Genomic DNA, 6,000 nt, shown 5'->3' with positions numbered 1-6,000 from the left:
AACTACCCTCAACACACACACACACACACACACACACACACACCCTCACCTGGTTCTCGCTCATTCATTCATTCAAGCATTACTCAGATACTGCTACGTACATATAGCCGACCAGGCACTATAGGGTGAGAGTACAAAAATAATTACAGTCTGCTTATTCTCTTTAAAATGTATAATTTATGGGGCAAAACCTAATTATACTATAAGGCAGGTGGAAGCAATTGTTAAAGAGTCCAACCGAAGACGCAGTAATTTTGTAGGGAGCGGTCAGGGTGGGTAGCCCAGACGGTCTAGCAAAGGGCTTGAGCTACCCTGAGATGGGCTTTAGTCTGATATATTGGGTGGAAAGGACGCTTCCTACACCGGCCAACAAGCCTCTAGCCCAACCCCACCCCTACTCCGGCCCCACCTTGGGTAACTCAGTCTTCACTCTCACTCTTGCCCGGCAGGAGCTTTCTGGAAGAGGCATCATCTCCTGGAATCCCTGGCTCTGGAACCACCTTGGCCAACCTCTTGTCCTCAATCCATTCAAAGCACCTCTCTTTCCACCTCCAAGGATTTTTCTTTCTTAGGCTTTTTGCCAATGATGTTCACTCCTCCCAAAGAGCAATCAGGGCCTGAGTGCAAATAACCCGCCTTCAACCCCAGGGGCACGCTTTGTACCATCTGGTCTCAGTGGCCTTTTCTCTGGGTCCAGTGGTCTCTGCTCAAGGAACACACTTGGAAAATAAACCCACAGCTTCCAAACTTCAAGGCAGGACTCATGGCCTCCTAACCAGTGTTTCTGCACACAAACCCCTGCATCTTCTCTGCCTTGGGTCCTGCAATTCCAAACAGGGGCTCTTCTGATAGGACTCAGTCTGAAGCTTTTTGCTCCCTAGGGCCCCAGGGACTGTGGGCTCACAGACTCTGAAAGTCTTCCCTTGAAAGGCATCACAGCAGGGTCCGGAAGATTCAGAACCACAGAACCCATGAGTACAGTTCTCCTCCAGCCCCTGCAGTGAGGGACCACTGCCCCCGACTCTGTAGGGGGCAATAATTATCCAAGCTCAGAATCCACCTCCACCTGAAACAAGTACATCCTGATTGTCAGGGGATTCTGGCATGGCCTAGCCCCCCTCCCCGGGAAAAATTTTTGTGCTAGAATGAAGGGGAGAGAAAGGAGAGGAAGGAGGAAAGAGAGACCCCAATCTCATAGCCAAATATGTGGTGGGGGGCTGGGCATAGGGAACCAGAACCAATTTTTTTTTTAAAGATTTTATTTATTTATTTGACAGAGAGAGAGCACAAGCAGGGGGAGTGGCAGGCAGAGGCAGAGGGAGAAGCAGGCTCCCCGCAGAGCAGGGGGAGCCTGATGCGGGACTCCATCCCAGGACCCTGGGATCATGACCTGAGCCGAAGGCAGTCGCTTAACCAACTGAGCCACCCAGGCGCCCGAACCAGAACCAATTTAACTGATGCTTAGGGTGGTTCTTACTTGGGCTGGATGACCAGGAAAGGCACATTTTCAGGAATCTAGGGTGGCAGTATAGGATAGCAGGTAAGACCACAAGCTCTGGAGTCAAATGACGTGGGCTCAAATCTGAGATGTGCAACCTTGAGTAAGTTATTTGACCTCTTTTACCCTTATGGGCCCCAAGTGGAACACGAGGACATTAAAAGTACCTACCCAAAGGGGAAAAAAAGTACCTACTGCACAGGGTTATGGAGTTATTAAATAGATTAAATAAGATAATGCATGTTAAGTGCATCACAGCATCAGACACATTATGAGCATAAATACATTGTTAGTCCGTACAGAATCACACTGGTTCTCTTCTTGGGGGGGAAACTGGAAGTTTCTCAAGAGCAGCAGACTTTGTCTCTGGAAAGAAGCCACTGGCCTGGCCCAGCACTCCTGAGGTGCGTGGACATGGTTAGAGGGAGCTCTGAGACAGCACAGGCCAGACTAATGTCCCCCCAGAAGGAGAGCAAGGGGGAGGGCAAGAGGGTAGACACAAGAGATTACCTCCCCCACCCTCACCCTGACTAAAACCTCTCTACCCACCAAAGAGACACCAGGCACAGACTGCATCCCCAGACCCAAGAGTCAGCTGTGGTGCAGGCCTCATTTGTCCATGCCAATTTGAGTGTCTCACGAACTGGACCAGGCAGGACTGGGGGTTGTGGAGCCGCATACATGGCCTGTGACCTCTTGGTAGACAAAACTCTTTGAGACTCCCACTGCCTCTGGCTCAATGGAGCTCAACCTATGTAGGTCCAGGACCCTTGAAGGTACTGAGTGGTTGGGAGGTGCAGATTCTGAAAATGGCCATCCCCCTTCCTCCATAGGTTGGGTCTGTATAGAAAGAAGCATTCTTGGTTCTTTTACTCATTTGTGGTTTATTCTCTTGTACACCCCTACAGAAGCTATTTCAGGCCTCTTCCTTACCCTATGACCTCACTGTATCCTTCTAGAATGAACTCCTTTAGCTATATTAATACAGGAGATAAAACTCTAATATATCTTCATTACCCTGGAAGGGCAACAAATCCAGTCCAAGGACAGAAGGGAGACATCTCTGCTTTTACTATCCTGTAATTAAATCTGCTCCAGGGGAAGTCCCTGTCTCTAGCTTTCCAAGGCCCTTGGCGGTGGCTGCTTCTTCTTCTTCTGTTTTTTAAAGATTTTATTTATTTATTTGTCAGAGAGAGATAATGAGCACACACGCAGGGGAAGTGGCAGAGGGAGAAGCAGGTTCCTTGCTGAGTAAAGAGCTTGATGCAGGACTCGATCCCAGGACCCTGGGATCATGACCTGAGCCAAAGGAAGATGCTTAACCAACTGAGCCACCCAGGTGCCCCATCCAAGTCCATTGGCTTCTATAAACATTCTTGAAAAGAGAACCTGAGGGAAGTTAGTTCTTAATGCTTAGATGTGTAGACACATGAGAGCCCCATGAAGAACCGCCTCCTGACCCAGCTTACTCCTCCAGTCTTGCTTCTCGGTCATTCTCCACACCTTCTGCCCTAGAAATTTATCGCTTGATATAGCTTTGCTCTTGCTGCTTTAGTCTTTCTACTCTCCTGTGGGACTGGCAACCCATCCAGCGACAGCACCATGTTCCTTCCTGCCCACACCTTTGTTGCTGTCATTCCCTCTGTCTCTAATGTCTGACTTTCTCCTCTCCACTGATCAAAATCTGACCATTCTTCAGGCCATGGCTTAAATGCAAGTTTATCATGTACATTTCGTGAGCACACTCAGGCCCCCAGGGCGCCCTCTCTCCTCTCAGTGCCTCTAGCACTTACCATGTTCTATGTCACACATTTTGGCAATTTTATAAAGTTGACCTGTTTCTCAAGAGTGCATTCGTTCTCCCCAAGTACATTTTGAGGACCCTGAGGGCAGCAACCATACCAATACTTTTTGTACTCTCTCCACCCTAATCCTAAAACTAATCCTAAAACTAAGGACAATCCTGAGCACAGAGTAAGGGTCTTATAATTGACTTGGGTTATAATCCCTCTAGTTTCTCTCTTGGTTCAAAATTACCTGTGCACCCTTGATATCGATCAAATGGTCATCTCTCGCCAATCTTAGGCTTGATCAGTGGCCCCTCCCCCAAGAATGGTCTAACTGTACAAGAGTGGAAGATGAATGAAAGCTAACTGAGGGGAGGGGGGGGCGTGGCAGGGGTGGATAATTACCTTAGAGTGGGAAAGAAGGTACAGGTGCCACTGCCATACTTGGCTTCTTCCTAGAGCTCATCCATCCAGGTGGTTCCCCGAGGCATGAGGGATGATTTCCCTTTCTTCACCTTGTTCCTCACCTTGATCTCACCTTCCTTTCCCCTTATAGGGAAACCCCACAACAAAATAGGCCCCAGAGTCACAGTTCTTTTAGTTCACACATGGAGCTATTTTCCCCAAAGCAATACCCAGAGGACCTGGATCACAGGGGGTTCCAGCAAGAGTCTCCATTGGGGCCCAGAACACTAACTTTCACCAATATACCCTGCTGTGTTGAATCACCAGTTCAAACTCCCCTCACTTTTATTGTGACTTTTCTCCCAAGGACCCCCTTTCTTCCATCGTTCCTCCATGTCTTTCACCATTCTTTCATTGAGGGCCACGACAGTTCCTTAGACTCCTTTCAGATTCACTAGGAGGAGATTAGAGTACTTAGTTCTTTTCTTCCAAGATGTTTTTTCACTCAGATGAAAATGGATATTTTTGAGGGACGGGTGACATCTCCCGCTAGCCAACAAAGTCCAAGGCCAAGGCCCTACCCAGCCAAAAATGTTATACCCTGTTATCTGTTGCAGTTAAAAGAAAGCAAAGAATGAGAAGTCTAAGACTACTTGCTGGCCATCTGAGCAGTGCCTCCCAGAACAGTAAGGGACTTTTGGATAGGGACTGCTGGAATGGAGTGAGCTGGGTAACCAGCTAGATTCTGGCCCTCAGCTTTGTAAACTCAAAAACTCAGTATTATCACCATCCCCGGTGATTGATTTGATTCAAGAGAACCCAGCACACAAGAGGCAGATGCATAAACTAAGTGGACAAGAATAGTTTTGAGTACAAACCAGGGAATTCTCTCTTAAAGGAAAATCTATTCAGAAACCAAATAACAATCAGAAGACTGCATAATGAATATGGAATAAGAGCAAAGGGAGGTAGCTAGAGCTAAGAAATATTTCACTTGGGTCCTGGTGAGAACAGAAAAAAATACCCTTGCCCCATGAGAATGCCAATCTCTAGTTACTGAAATATTCATACCCACTAGGTCTGGGGTGCTGACTAAATATCAAATTCTTGCTCTCTGGCTCCTCTTGTTGCCCATCTCCCACATTCTCTCTTCAGCCTGTGCAGTTAATTAGACTTAAAGGTTCTTAATTACAGTCACATTCCAGAAAAAGACTTCTCGGACTTTACACATAAAAATCAGATGACTAGTGTGAACTGTTCTTTTTACATAAAGATACACTTTACTGACAATCTTCAGTTCTGTGGAGGGTTCAGTTTACCTTATTTTCAAGATTTTGTGGGTACCTCACTCTTCACTGCAGTTCCCTATGAACTGCACTAATTTTTTCCATAAAATAAATATATACATATTTTTAAAAAGTATTTATTTGAGAGAGAGAATGAAAGAGATCATGAGCAGGGGGGAGGTGTAGAGGGAAAAGCAGACTTCCTGCTGAGGAGGGAGCCCAATGAGGGGCTCTATCCTAGGACCCTGGGGTCATGACCTGAGCTGAAGGAAGACCCTTAACCTACTGAGCCACGCAGGTGCCCTAAATATATACATATTTTAAAGTCAATCTCAAAAGGAGTGGAGAAAAGTTCTTTTAACAGACATCACATGACCGAGATTTTGTTGACTGTAGGCTAAAAAAGGTTGATGGGTTCCCATCCTTTTGGTCTCCTCTTTTCTGAGCTAAACACCCCTCACATTTTCTGCTGATCTTTTGAAGGGTGGACCAGAAGAGGTTCTGTTGTCCCTTCAATTGAGGGCCCCAAACTGGGTCACAGCAAAGATGGCCCAGGTAAGTTCACTTCAAAAGCATTTATCGAACATCTATCACATTCCAAGCACTGTGACTACAAGGACTATGACATTGTCTGCCCTAATCCTTCTCCTACTGTGTGTAGTTGGTTAAGAGTTTCACAAACCATCGCGGATTAGCTAACATTAATTCCCAACTAGCAGCCAAAGTACTAAAAACAAAAAAAGACATGTATTTAGGAAATTTGGTGAACCCTAGCGGAATAATGCTAGGTTTATCTCAGTCCACGGAACCTTCAGTGACGGGGTAAGTTGAACTCCTCGCCATTGGGCTGCTCCCGGCGCAGGAAGCCCAGACCAGCTGCCTTCGAGGACCTGGGCGGGGCCAGCTCTGCCACGGAGCGTCTCTGCCCCGCCCCCCACGCCGCCCTGAAGTCAAGGCTCCCATTGGTTGCGGGAGGAAACGGTGAACCAATCCACATAGACCTTAACGCCCTCCTCTCGAGATC

Source organism: Mirounga angustirostris, unplaced genomic scaffold, assembly GCF_029215605.1.
Source record: "Mirounga angustirostris isolate CCGP_5_RB_7025 unplaced genomic scaffold, mMirAng1.0.hap1 SCAF_6, whole genome shotgun sequence".
NCBI lineage: Eukaryota > Metazoa > Chordata > Mammalia > Carnivora > Phocidae > Mirounga > Mirounga angustirostris.
This window is presented reverse-complemented; position numbering follows the sequence as displayed.